General features: G+C 43.0%; 1 protein-coding gene and 1 pseudogene across 4 annotated transcripts in view; both read right to left on the bottom strand.

Moving 5' to 3' along the window:
• BCL11B (BCL11 transcription factor B) overlaps positions 1 to 14638 on the bottom strand; it is a 154468-nt gene that overhangs the window by 101396 nt on the left and 38434 nt on the right. The gene's annotated exons all lie outside the window — the stretch shown is intronic.
• Positions 11758 to 11877, bottom strand: LOC136638445 (5S ribosomal RNA; annotated as a pseudogene).

Consider the following 14638-nt stretch of genomic DNA (forward strand, 5'->3'; position numbering starts at 1 on the left):
CTTCTCTTCTCCCCTGCCCTCCCCCCACAAATCCAGGTAATATTTCCTAGGTGCTTCCTTAACTACATCACTTCCTCTCTGTTTCATTCTCCATTATTTCACCTCTTTTAGCTAAGGGCACCACTTTCATGTTCTAAGAAATGTTATCAGAGCTTGGCAGCCTCTGTTGCCATTACAAATTATTCTGGTTGCACAACTGTACAGTTAAACAGAGCTAGAGGGACCAGATTCTATCAGCTACTGAAAAGTGGTATGGCAAAATCAGTCACATTTCTGAGCAAGCAAATGCCTTTAGTTCTACAGAAACATATTGTCATTTGCTTTCTGACACTAAAAGAAAAGGTATATCCTTCTCCTATGTCTGCTATAAAGGAGATAGCCATGAATATGCATCATTATATGAGCAATGTTGGGGGATGGACTCATGAATCACAATAGGAGTAGAATGGTCTCTGTTTTCACAGTCCTGAATTACAGTGTCATTACTAACTACAAAGAATAATGGAGGAATATACATATATGGGTAAGCATTAAAATTCTGAATAAAAATGAGAATAGATACCCATCCCTCAAAAATTTAAAAAGAAGAACCACCCACCTGAAGAAAGAGAGGTGGGGCAAGAACACCAAGACACTCCTCTTGGACTTTCAAGGATTCATTATTTATTTACTGTGGGGTGAGAGATGCATGCTACTTCAGCACTGACCAGCTGGTATGGATGGACAATACTGATGGAATGTGATTTCAGGACAGGAAGCAAACATGTGTGTTGCACAGGGATAGGCTGCAAGCTGGAATCACACTAGCACGGGGAAAATGCACCAACATCCCCAAAAAATGTACATCTGCACAGAGCCAAAGGTGCCCTTACTAATGGAGCAGCTAAAATGCTACCTCATTGAGCTCCAGTAGAATCATACAGGACAAGGAACACAGTAGAGGATGGTGCCACACCGCTCAGTCATACGGTACATGCTAAGCATGCCTTAATTCCATGTTCAATCCCTGGCGTCTGCATCTAGGACTGGAAAAGACCTCCCCACACCCCACCATGATATTCTGAAAAGCCTCTCCCAGTCATGCAGACAATAGAGGATCAGATGGACCAATGAACTGGTATAAGGCAGCTTCAGGTATGTTAACAAGACCAAGTATGCTAAAAAAAAAAAAGACTAGAATGCAAGGGTGTTCTGAGTTCTAATCCTGTACTTTGTCTTGGCCTCCTTTCTATGATCCAAAACATGGGTCTTCTGCTTTTCCCCCAAAATGATCAATTAGCAGCTCACAAGCTTTCATTGAGCTTGAAAGAAGCCACACAAAACTGAAAAAAACAAGCCATTGACATGTTTGTACCTCCTTAGGAAATGAGGAAAGCAAAACAAATTCTTTCTTGCATACCCCCATGAATGAGAGGAGTGCTTCTGGGCAAAGTGCTGGTAGAGATGGAAAGGGCCATCAACTCATGTGAGTTACAAACAAAAATTATCCACTCGTGCAGCTTAATTGCCAAAGCACCATGTTATGGTAACAACTTGGTTGGCCTCCATAGGTCTCCATAGCGGCAAGTTCCGTGCTATGTGTCAGGTGGCCAGGAGTATTTTTATTCATGAAATTAAAATGTCATGCCTTTCCCACATCTACAGTGAAAACATAAAACCTTAAATTCTCTGAAATGGACCTTTGATTTTAAGCTGTTGTGTGATATGTGAAGGGTTACCACATTATGATCAACGGAGCAGAAATGGCATTCCTTCCACCCAGAGGCAGTACAGCAAGAGCCTTACTAAGCTCTGGGACCACAACTATACCTTACTTAGCATGACAGTTAATCCAACCCTGACATGCAGAGCTGCTGCTTGAGTGATAGGACAATGGGAAAGCAGTGTGAAACCCATCTCAGTGTAGATCAAACTGCTAAGCTGAGACATCCAAAAGGTATATTTTTAAATGGCTTACATAATTACACAGAACACACTACAAAGCTCAGTTAAACAAACAGAAACATTTCAGAGTTTGCATCACACATAGTACACAGAGTTTACGTTTTTGTTCACCTATAAAGCAGTTCCTGTTAGAAAGAGAAAATACAGAATCAGCAGTGACTGCAGAGAAGCGATCAACATATTGTCCTGTTTTAGTGTTTGTCCACTAGTTATTTCAACACAACATAGGTTTGGTCCATCATTTTCATGGCCAATGGATTGCCATACAATTTTTATCTCATTGATCCTAGCAACACTGTTAATTATATGCTGCAGGGCCTAGGAAAGGGGGGTAAAGGGGGTAATTTATACCCAGGCCCAGAGTCAAAAGGGGGGCCCAGGAGCCAAGGAGGGGGCCCAGAAATTTCCTGGGATCTGATTTTCTTATCTACTTAGACTTGTTGCCCATATGGGATGCTGGGGACACTACTATTGCCACATGGGTGGGTAGACCTGGGCTCCAAAGACTTTTCCAGCTGTCTCTATCCTCCCCTTTCCCTGCTTCATCCCTCCCTGCTCCTCCCCCTATGCAAAGGGGCCCGAAAGAAACTTTGTACCCCCTGATAAAATTCCTCTCAGAGGCCCTGAGAGGCTGCATGCAAATGATTCCTGCTCAGAAGATACCTAAACGAACAGGCACATGTGTGTGCATCCCCTGTGTGAATAATCATAGGCTGGATGCACAGTTCAAGGCTTTCTATTATTTTTGTTGTGGTGGTGGAGGTGGTAGTGGTGTGTAAGTATGCTACTAAGCCACATCTACACCAGCACAAGCACATGCATGAGAAACTCACATGTATAATCATCACCTGCAACCATCTATATCAGGGGTGTCCAAAGTTTTTGGCAGGAGGGCCACATCAGCTCTTTGACACTGTGTCAGGGGCCGGGGGGGAGGGGGGGAAGAATTAATTTACATGTAAAATTTGAATAAATTTACATAAGTTTACATAAATGAATATATTATAGATGTACTTATATGAATGAATGAAGGTCTTGTAATAGCTCAAGGCCTATAAAGGGCCTTGTACAAAGCAAGGTTGGCCTTTCCTTTGCTGCCGCTGCTGCATCACAGATGTGAAACAGCAAGCAGTGGAGGGAGCCGTCATCCCACAGCTCACACAAGAGATCAAACAGTCGCCCTCACACTGAGATCAGTTGTGTATGGCCAGTGTGGGCTCCAACAAATCTCCGGAGGGCCAGAGGCTCATTGGAGACTGGGGGCTCTCTGAGGGCCGCATTGAGAGGCCTCGAGGGCTGCAAGTGGCCCCAGGGCTGGGGTTTGGGCACCCCTGATCTATATGAAAGTAATGTGCCAATTCATTCATGGAATTCCTTTCTGCACAGGAATTCTTTTAATATGTGAAGCAAACCTGAGTTTTGCATCTGAACAGGAATTTGAATGCACAACTCCAGCATCAACATCTAATTGGAACATCCTGCAGGCCTCATCACCTAACAGCACATTCACTAATAATTACCATCACAAAACCTAGCACCTGTATAGTAAAGATTCCGGTGTCCAAAGAGCTTCCCACCTTATGTCACTCCTGCAATGTGGGTCAGAACTTTATTGTCATTGCAGAGGCATCACTTCACTAGGGAGGCCCAGCTGACAAGGGATTCCAGGAAGAAAGGAAGGACTGATGGAGCTCTCCCTGGAACCCAAAGAAAACAAACAAACAAGATGCAATGGCAGCGCAAGCACACCTGGGAAGGGGGAGCCAAAGACTGGGCAGGGGTTAATGACTGAGTGAGCTAGCAGGTCAAAATTCCTGTGATGTGGAAGTTCAGTGAAAAGAGTGAAAGACAAGATGACTCAGCAGAGTGGCATCCTGTGACCACCTCCCCCACCACCATAAGATGCAATGTGCACTCCACTGGTGCAGCTGCATGGGGAGGGGGGTGATAGGATTGGGCTGCTAATTCAGTTTAGAACAGGGGAGCCCAAACCGTGGCCTGGGGGCCACTTGCAGCCCTCTGGGACTCCCAATCCAGCCCACGGGGAGTCCTCAGTCTCCAATGAGCCTCTGGCCCTCCAAAGACTTGCTGGAGCCCATGCTGGCCCGATACAACTGCTCTCAGCAGGAGGGTGACTATTCAACCTCTTGTGTGAGCTGTGGGATGAGGGCTCCCTCCACTGCTTGCTGTGTCACATGTGTGATGCAGCAGTGGCAGAGAAGGAAAGGCCAGCCTTGCTTTGTGTAAGGCCTTTTATAGGCCTTGAGCTATTGCAAAACCTTCATTCATATAAGTTCCATCTCTAATATATCTATTTATGTAAATTTATTCAAATTTGAAATGCAAATTAATTCTCTCTTTTTTTTTTCCTGGCCCCCAACACAGTGTCAGAGAGCTTATGTGGCCCTCCTGCCAAAAAGTTTGGACACCCCTGGTTTAGAGGGTGAAAGGCTAAAGGGGAGACTAAAAAGGAGAAAGTTGAGTAAGAAGGAAAGAGGCAACTAAATAATGATGTACTAGGAGGATGAAGGGGCAGTGCCACAAGGACAGGACATTATTGCCAGTTGCAGGACACCATCTTACCTTTGTCCCAGTCTTGGGGTCACCCTGCATTCTCACGCATCACACATGGGGTGCTAGGACTTATCAACAGTGGCTCACCTAAAGCCACACAGTGAGTTTCTGACTCAAGCAAGATTTGAACTGAAGACTTCCTAGCTCACAGCCATTACCAACATCCATAGCCCTCCTGCGCCGGTTTCTCTATTCTGCTGGCTGGTTCTAGTTTTGCTCGACAACCCCAACTCCTCTAGACAATCATTTTGCTGCCAGGGGCCAAAGCCTGTGTTTTCTTAGGCAAACGACTGCAGGGTTGAATAAGCAGATAATTGGTCATAATGTTACACAAACCTATTCCTAACATCATTATCATGATTACTACACTGCTTATCGTTTTTTAGATCTATATTCCTCAATTGCAAACTCTTGGCCAGCTTAATCAAGTCAAAACAAAAGGGCCTAGAGAAGCACCCAAAAACGGAATGTCCTTCTGGGATTCTTCATCCCAGAGGGTAATGTTCCCACTAGGAAAAAAAAGAAAGAAAGAAAAAACAAGATTCTTTGCCATTTACATATTTTACTGTTAGTAGTAATTTATTATTTCAGCATCAAAGGTAGCATTTTAAAAGGCATATTTAAAACTGAATTATTCAGCAGGATCTGTGACTCTCGAAATCTTGGACACTCACCAACAGAACATAATCCAATAAAAAAGGTGTCACCTTGCCTGCTCTCTCTCTCTCTCTCTCTCTCTCTCTCTCTCTCTCTCTCACACACACACACACACAAACACACACACACAAAGGCTGTACATGTATTCATCCCCACTCCTCTTTCCCCTCAAAGATCTACAGTCTTTCATACCAATGAAGGAGTCATTGGAAATCAATTCCCCATGGATGATCCAAAAATGGCTCAAGGTATGTTAATGATGAAGACAGTAACAACAACAAAGAAACCAGTAATCAAAAGGAAGGAAAACCAAATGTGAAATCATATGAACTGCTACCAGTAACAGTCCTCTCGTTACAACGAAAAATTTTTTTTTTACAAAAACTGAAGAAACCAGATAATTTCCACCGTGGTACTTGTGAGTGTAAAAATCACTTTACAGGCATCTTTTGCATTCCTAAAAAACCTGCAAGAAAAAAACAAATGTGTCTACACTTGTCACTTCCAAAGCGGTTTAACAGTCACCGCTTCCAAGTAAAGGACTTAGGTAATCATGGTTTAGCAGGGGGGTTAAGGATCTCCAGCAGAGAATGTTCAGACCTGCACACAACTGTAATTCTTTTGAGAAGCCATGACAATTAAACATGTTTTCACACTAGTTTAAATATGTGGATAGATATGTATAGAGCCACTCTAATCCAGGGATCTACAAAAAGAGTTTACTCATACCTTCCCACTCCAGAACAAATTATCATTATGAGGGGGAAAGAGATGTCAGCACTGGGTCCCCAGTACATCCAGGAATTCACACCTGGATCTTCCAATTTCAGACTACATTCTCTAAGGGCCCAATCCTATTCAAATTTCCAGCACTGGTGCAGCCGCAATGCAGCCACAAGGCAAGGGAACAAATGTTCCTATAGCTTAAGGAGGCCTCTGTGACTGCTGCCCCACCACAAGATGCAGTGCAAGCCCCATTGGAACAGTTGCACAGGCATTGGAAAATTGGATAGGATTGGGCTGTTAATCAGCTATGTTGAACCAGTTTGCCATGGGACACTGGTGTGCCGCAGATGGACTGCAGGCAGGTCGCAGGAGTGTGGCAGACGGTCATTTATTAGTAGGGTCATGGGGGGGTGCAAACTTCTCACTGCAGTATGGCGTGCCTTGACAATTTTAGTACCTCCTCAGTATGTCCCAAGGTGAAAAAGGTTGAACACCACTGCTCTAAACAGTGACACCATGCTGTCCAGTTGATTAAGTACTTACACTGCTAGCCTTAGAACTGGCAGATGGTTTCACATGCCTGTTCATTCATAACTTATCTGGGTAGCTTCGGGAAAATCAGTTTATCAACCTCAGTTCTCCCAACCAAAAAATGGGAACAATACCTTGATAATCTAATGAAGTGATAAATGATTGTTAGCATAAGCACCCAGAGACACATTCCTCAAACTCAGATAAAATGTCCTTGAGCTGCCTGTGAAATTTCAAGATCGTCTTAGCATTTTTCTTTCTTTCTTTACGTCGAAAATCTTAGAGAAATACAGAGGTCAGGATGAGATCTATAAAGGCCAATGACTACAAAAGAAAAACTGCAAAGTACATGTCAGTTCTTGTTTCTTCACTGTGTTCCACGAACACAATTTAACCCCTGCTATGAGCCAAAGTGGCTGGACAACTTTTAGTCATGTTGTTGAGGCACTTGAGCAGGGGGAGCAAAAACTACATCTCCCAAATGACAAATAGATTGGTGTGCATTTGGAGTGATAGTTTGGATTGCTTCGAAATTGCACCTTTCCTTCCCCGCTTCTCAAATATATATATTGTCCTAAACATGAATACTATTTTCTGCCTTTAAGACTTCAACAATTATGAGTACAGTTTTGTGATCTTCAGCCATATTTACTGACATTCAAAGGCAGCTTCTGTCTTGTTAGATTGTTATAAATGGGACCCCAGGGATTCAACGCACACAGGCTTTAGCAGATGCGAAAGCTTTTTACAGAGATGCCTGTTTGAGGCTTTAGTTACATTTTGAATTTACAGTGTAAAATTATAAATAATAATTAAAAAAAGAAAAGGAAAAATCACATTCCTTTACCAGATCGTTAACAGAACTGGGCACAATCCACCAAAAGCATTTCCTAAAGTACCCTCCCAGAGTTGGATACTAATTCTTGTGCATCCCCCATTCAGTTATGTGGGGTTTCTGTGGCTGGTATCCCTAATGGGTTGTGACCGCAGGACAACAAACAGTTTGCTGTTGCCAAATTATTTCAACTTCATTTTTCCTTTTAAACATTTAAAGCACGCCTATTTGTGCTTGCTATTCATAAGTATTAAAAAGTTCCAAGACCGGCAGATGTAGAAAAGACCTGTGATCACAAATTATTTTTTTTACAGAAAAAAGAAAGAAAATCTTCCCTGTTCCCTTTTAGTTTAAAATATATTCCGTCTGGTCCAGACCTGTTCCTGCATACCACAAAACATCAACATGCTTCCGACTCTAGACTTGAGAGAGTGTCATTTTAAAAAGTAAACTCTGAATCTGCTATAGGCAAACAGTGCACATTTTTTATTTCCGGAGTAACAGCTTTGGAGAAATGTTTGAACAAGAATTTAAGAGCTTTGTGGTAAGGGCATATACTGTTCTTTATTTTTCTGGCTCTTGAAGTACTCTTTGAGTTCTTTAAATAACTATTTAAAAGTTTGGGGGAGTTGTGGTACAGAGGGAAAGGATAATAACAACCCACAACAAAGTGTGTATTTACATGCGTTTTTATTTCTGGTTAATATAAAAGAAATATGGTAATGAAAAACAGCTCTGAATTTCGAGCCAATTGTCTTGATCATTTGTTTTCCCGAGGATCATTATTAAAGTCTTTGAAGGGCTCAATTTCATCACCATTCTATAAATCCTGGGATATTTTTTAATAGCAGCTCATTATTTCTCACCAAGGTGCTTTCTTTGACAATCCAACATACTGTCTTTTTTCTAAACCTGTCTGACACTGGTATTTTCCTAACACTGCCCTTTCACTTTGATCAGGGACTACCTCTTCAGCAAAACTTCTGAAACAGGGCAGGACTTAGATGGATAACAATAACAGGAGTTGCCCTGTGGGAAGCCTGATCCTATTGGTGACTTCTGCTGAGCCAACATTATCGTGAGATAACCACAAGGTAATCAGTTTCCTGTGTGAAATAAATGATATCAAATAAGCCCATCCTTTGTGGGAGGTGTCTGGATTATAGATCTTAGAATGTAATTTTTTGGTGAATATGGTTTCTGTGTTGCACTGGTGCAACCTGATAATATCTTGCATTTTGCACAATTTCACAAGTGCAATTGCACCATTCCAAGTTGCAGAACTGATGCAGTGTCCGAGATACTCTGGTGCATGGTACAACAGCAATGGTGACATGCTTTTTGCACCAGCGCTAGTCACTTTTTTGCCTTGCACAGCAGACCACAGCATCAGGCCACAATAGTAAATGTCCATATCATTTTTAGGATGCTGTGATCTCGGGCAAGTGTTTTATGTGAGTGTCTATTGCTTCTCATATTTGGGTGGTCTACTTCAAATTCTTTTTGATGTTAACTCTTCATTTATATTTGGATTTTGGGACTGCCTAACGTCATGATAATAAAACTGAACTATCATTTTTACTCAAGCTGCCGGCAACCCTACTTGATTTTTCAGTAGATTTGGGATGAGTCATGGTTCCTGATAAATACTTGAACCGTCTAGAGCAGGGGTGCTCAATAGGTGGATCGTGATCTACCGGTAGATCGCGAGGCAAAATGAGTAGATCGCGGAGCCCTGTCTCTCCAAACTGTTAATATGTCAGTTTCGTCTAGTGACTAGAGGAAACTGACATATTTAGCTAAACTGACACTGAAACTGACACTTTAGCTGCTCTTCAGGCATGCAGCAACAAAACTGACGAAACTGACTAGACTCCAGCAGGGGCTCCATACATTAAAGGGGGTGTCTGTCAGACGCTTCCTTCCCCCCGGTAGATCTCCGGGCCTTGCTTCAAAGTAGCTCTCGAGCCAAAAAAGTGTGAGCACCCCTGGTCTAGAGAGATCACAACTCACCATGTCCGAATTCAGCTCACTGAAAGAATAAACTTGGGTTGACATTGCTAAGGGAGAAAGAAGGTACATTCTTGTTATTTTGGAAGCCTTCTTCACGTATGAAAATGCAAAGCAGCTGTTGAAGATCTGTTCGGAAATCATAAGAAAAACAACAATGAATTTGGATTTCTTAACACTTCCTTTTCTCCTCTGGTTATCACATTTACAAACATCTCTCTATTACTATCAGGACTTATATTTTTATTTGCTTGCTTGCCTATTTGTTTTTTACCAAAATCAAGGTTTCTGGGGTTCTAACTACCAAAATCCAGTGTGCAACACAGAAACATCTAGAGCAGGGAGATGCATTCAAACTTCTGAGCCATTCTTCAAGATGCTTCTAGGGTGCATGGCTCACAAAGTTAGGACCAGTTCACTCTCTGCAGACCCAAACCAATTAGAAAGCACCACCCTGCCTATAAGAACAATTGAAAACATGGATAGCTTTTGCCTTGGCAAAATCTAATCCCTGCCCACCTGGTTTCTATATGCAATTTGGAGAAAACACCTAGCAGAACTGTGACCTTGCCTTAGAGACATCACCTTCAACACCAGATGAGAGTTACAAATCTATAAAGAGGCTACTTGTCCATTATGTAGATGCGCCTTCATAAACTTGTCCATATTATGTAGATGCACCTTCACAACTAATAGTGACTTAGAAAAATTATACAGATATACAATCTCACCATTATATCACCATATCTTGCCTTGCCATTTAAATAACATAATCAAGGAGGGGTGGAATTATTTGGCTTTGGACAAGCCTTTGGTTTGCAAATTAGTTTGCAATTAACTCTAGATTACTTAACTCTATCATATAGTCAAGGATGAGACTCATTTAAATATTTTGGCAAATTTGACTTAATAAACATATGTTAGGTATGTGCAAACATCTGGCTGTATGCATTCGAGGTGCATTTCGGGGAACAGTGCTGTAGCCTGTAATCCTATAAACCAGCCATTTTCAACCACTGTGACGTGGCACACTGGTGTGCCGTGGATAGTCCACAGGTGTGCCTCAGGAGTTTGGGGAGGGTCATTTATTAGTCGGACCACTGGGGGTGTGAGCCCCCTACCAACAGCATGGTGTGCTGTGTCAATTGTCAAAAAACCGATGGTGTGCCTTGACAATTTTAGTACTTTGTCAGTGTGCCCTGAGACAAAAGAGGTTGAAAATTACACTGACCTGGGAGTAAACCCCATTGAACACAGCAGAACTTACTTTCTGAGTAAACATTTATGGGACTGCGCTGTTGTTCCCCCCTGCCCTCCTCCACCTTCTGCTGCGGAAGAGCAATGTGCAAGTGAAAAAAAGTCACGCCACTATTCGGTTCCACCGAATGCCTCTTTGTAAACTCAGAACCAAACCTTGCCAGTAGAGATGCTGAAGTGATACAGGAAACCCCAAACACTGTGGCGGAGAGCAGGGAGCTAAGCAGAGCATTTACTGAAAGACTTCAGCCCTCAAGTGGCTGAAAATGGAAAGAAAGGGAAGAAACGGTTGCAAGGTGGGGAGGAAGAAACAGAGGTGACAGCAGCAGTCTGAAGCTCTTGCTTATTAGAGAAGGAGGCAGTGCTGTGGAGAGGAGACAGAGGTGAGCAAACCAGCTGAACCGCTTGCAGCATTAATCAGTAACAAAGAGGCCGGGGCTGCTGGCGGGCTCCAGCCCTTGAACCTGGACTCTGCTCTATAAATTTCAACTTGGAATGGCTCTCTTCTTGTTGAAAGGCAGCTTGGCACCAGGCCAAGTCTAGCTACCACCACTGGAAAGAAAGAAGAAGAAAAAGGGGGGGGGAGAGAAAGCAAACCTTCCCGCTCAGGAAACTTCCCTTCAATTTCAAGACTCTGTTTTGTTTTTAACGAGCTAATAACAGGCCTCTCCAGAAAACAACCCTGAGAGGCCAGGTGAAAATTAATTGGGGGGAGGGGGACGAAAGCAAGAGCGGCTTGAATAAAAATGAAACAATTCAAGAGCTGTTTTCATTCCCCTCGACATCCCCTGGCCTGGACTTTGTCTGTATAGAATAAGCAGCCGCTGCTCTCCCCGTCTAAGATTTCAGATCCCACCTCCAGCCAAGAGTTCAAGCAGACACGTTTACAGCATCAGGCTCCAGCATGACACTGAAAATAAAAATAAATGTCTTTATAAAGCAGGACAGGGCAAGAGCGAACCCAGCTTGCTCCCCCCCGTCACTCTTTTACACAGTCACTTGGAAAAAGAAATAAACATGGCAGCAAACCCAGAAGAGTTATTTAGTAGTTTGTAGACAGTCTTCATTCCCATCTCTCTCTTGCCTGTTTTTTAAAACAGATAAATATAACTATCCCTTCTCCTGTGTCTGTAGGAGATATTGCTTTATTTAGAAGTAATGGGGAAAATGATTAATACAGTGAAAATGGTTGGCAACCTTCTGTCTCGAAAGACTATGGTATATGCCTACAGCACCCAGTATTCTCAGGGGGTCTCCCATCCAAGTACTAACCAGGCCTGACCCTGCTTAGCTTCCAAGATCAGACGAGATTGGGCATGTGCAGGGTAACAGTTGCTGCAATAAAAATATGATCATAACGAAACAGCGATATTTATACCCTAAAGCCACCTGTAGGATGGTTTGAGTGCTCATTTCTCAGCAAGTCTGCATGCAATGGGGAGCCCCATCCTGATACACAAAAGCTTTCTGCCTCAAAAAAGTCAGGATGTCACAAAGACCTGTGATCCACACAATTAGGTGGCATGTGGAAAGTGATCAGGTGGCATATGAAAAGCACGCATGATACACAATGTGCTGTGGGTGCATCAAAGAGATGGCCTGATGCAACTCCTCCACCACAAAGAGACCCAATAAAATGTTATCGCACAATAACATCACAGTACGAATTAAGAACATACTATGGTCGTCATCAGTTAGAGCCTCAGATTCATGACATGGCCGTAGGGCAGTTTCATGTCAGTGTTAAAAACCATAAGAGATAAGATGAAATCTTGCAGCACCCAATGTACCAATGGCCACATGGTGGAACTCCAGGCTCCCAGCACCACCTTCAGAAACCTTACCCCTAAGTAGAACCAGAGTTGCTTTAGAACCTTCTCCAGTATCTTACCAGAAAGATGATCAGAAGAATAGCATGGCAGATAATACTGAAGGCTCTGGGCCTTCAGAAGGTCCAGGAGAAACATCAGAGTTTGCTTTCCCCTTGCTTATTCTCCAGCAAAGGTCATCCATCAGGGAGACCAAGGTGGCTTTAGTTCCAAAACCAGTGTGGAAACTATACTGGAAAGATCCAGAAAACCCAATCCAAGACAACCTGGATCCCTTTCATCACCACACACTCTGCTGCTTTACCCAAAGAATGCAAAGTTACTTTGTGAGAGACAGCAGGATTGAGTGATTTTTAGGAGGTGTTTCGCCACAGTCCCCCTAAGGGCAATTTAAACTTCCCCTCCTGCAATGAGGCGTTTATTATTTCCATGACCCAGCTGTCTAGCCCCTGCCTGGCAGATTTTGACAGTCAGAATAGGCAAGAGACCAGACTGCACAGGATAGGCTCTCCTCTCCAAGGAACGGGTCCAGAACCTCAGGTCGTACAAGCTAAAAGATATCCAAAGAAAAGTGGCCCTCATTGCAAAAGATGGGGCCTTCATGACCTCTGGTACCAGTTCTGAAACAATTATGGTGTCGAAGTAGATGTACAATTATATATGCAAAATGTCACAGTGTCCCACTCTATCATCCCACTGAAGAGACTGCAACAAACCTGTTACCACTCAGAACAGCTCCAATGGGGAACACTGAGAAGATGCAATGGTGGTGGAAAATCACTATAATCACTGCCATAGTTTGGGCTTTAAGATGGAGTAGATCAGATGAGCTTGTGATATAGCCAGTTGTTAGTCAGATTTGTCCCAAGACTTCTACCATTCCGTTCTAGTTTATCATCCTGCTTGGTTCATTGTCCTCCAAATACCAGGGAGATGACATGAGAGGTATGTGAGAGAAATCATGTTGATAGCCCAGGTCACAGAAGTCCTGTGATATCCACTAGGGTACCAAAAGGATAAAGGATATCTAAATTCTAGATATCCACTAGGGTACCAAAAGGAGCACTGACCATATCTATAGGAAAACTCACAAGAAGTATCAAGAAACCCCTGGATCCATCAGCCTCCTGGATCAGTGCTTGACTGACTCAGAGCTTGACCCCTGCAGCCATATCTAGCTTAACCAGGTAATGATCTCTCCACAATGGAAACCAGTGTGGAAGCAAAGACACTTTGAACAGAAAACCTAAAGCATGCCTTGTACATCACATTTCTAATATGTACACACCAAACATGGTCAGGCCTTGAACAAGACACTGGAGTGGGTCTAAGGTGGAATATTAAAACTGTGCCCACCCAATCCTTCTGTCTGTGAAATTGACAATGTTTTGTTACTGACAAATATCTGCCTTTTTATGGCACCCAAAACCTGCCAACAGAGGCCTGGCTCTGCCTCAACGAAGACCCAATCCTAAATCTTTTACGTGCTTATCCCAAAACGTGGCACAAACACACATATTCAATCTAATTTGATACTGAGACACTCAAACAGGGAGCTGAATTGGACATGCCTCCCTGCTACTTCTCTGCACTAGTGGAGAACTTACATAAAATGCAGAGTGGTCCTAAAATACTGTACAGTGCTGTAGTGAGGATGGCTTAGTGCTATGAGACATTAAAAAAAAGATATACAATTATAAATGTTCACTATTATTAGCATCTTTGTTTACATTGCACTTTTACAGTGCACAGAGTGCTGTACGAATCTCCATCATACCTTCCCAAACGAGCCCAGAATTTTTATTTTTATTTTTTTAGTAGAATTGAAAAGAAGTGAGGCTAGAAGAATAGCATGTGGAGTAGGTGGGGAGCTGGGAGAGAGCTGTCAAAGTGGAAAGAAAGAAGGCAGAGCATCTATTCAAGGACCGGCACGCTGACCAAGGTCAGCTGGGGAGACATGGCCCCTCGTAGCAGCTGCGCAATTATGCTTAAATTATGCATGGCACTGAAATTCCAAAGATCAGGACTGGTAAACCCAGACAAGGAGACACAGGTTTGTGGGACACCAGAAAGGAGATGCTGAATGATTTTAATTGCTTTGCAGATTTCTAAAGGCTTAGATTAAGACACTGTCTAGTAACAGGTCTGATGCTCCATACAGTTTTGCGAGCATAAATGCAGATGAAAGATCCTAATGAGGCAGAAGGTGGGGGAGCTTGCACGGCTAAGCACCGGCCATGATCAAAAGGTTAAAGAAAAATATTCACCATAAACA

This window comes from Tiliqua scincoides, chromosome 1 (assembly GCF_035046505.1).
Source record: "Tiliqua scincoides isolate rTilSci1 chromosome 1, rTilSci1.hap2, whole genome shotgun sequence".
In the NCBI taxonomy this organism is placed as follows: Eukaryota; Metazoa; Chordata; class Lepidosauria; order Squamata; family Scincidae; genus Tiliqua; species Tiliqua scincoides.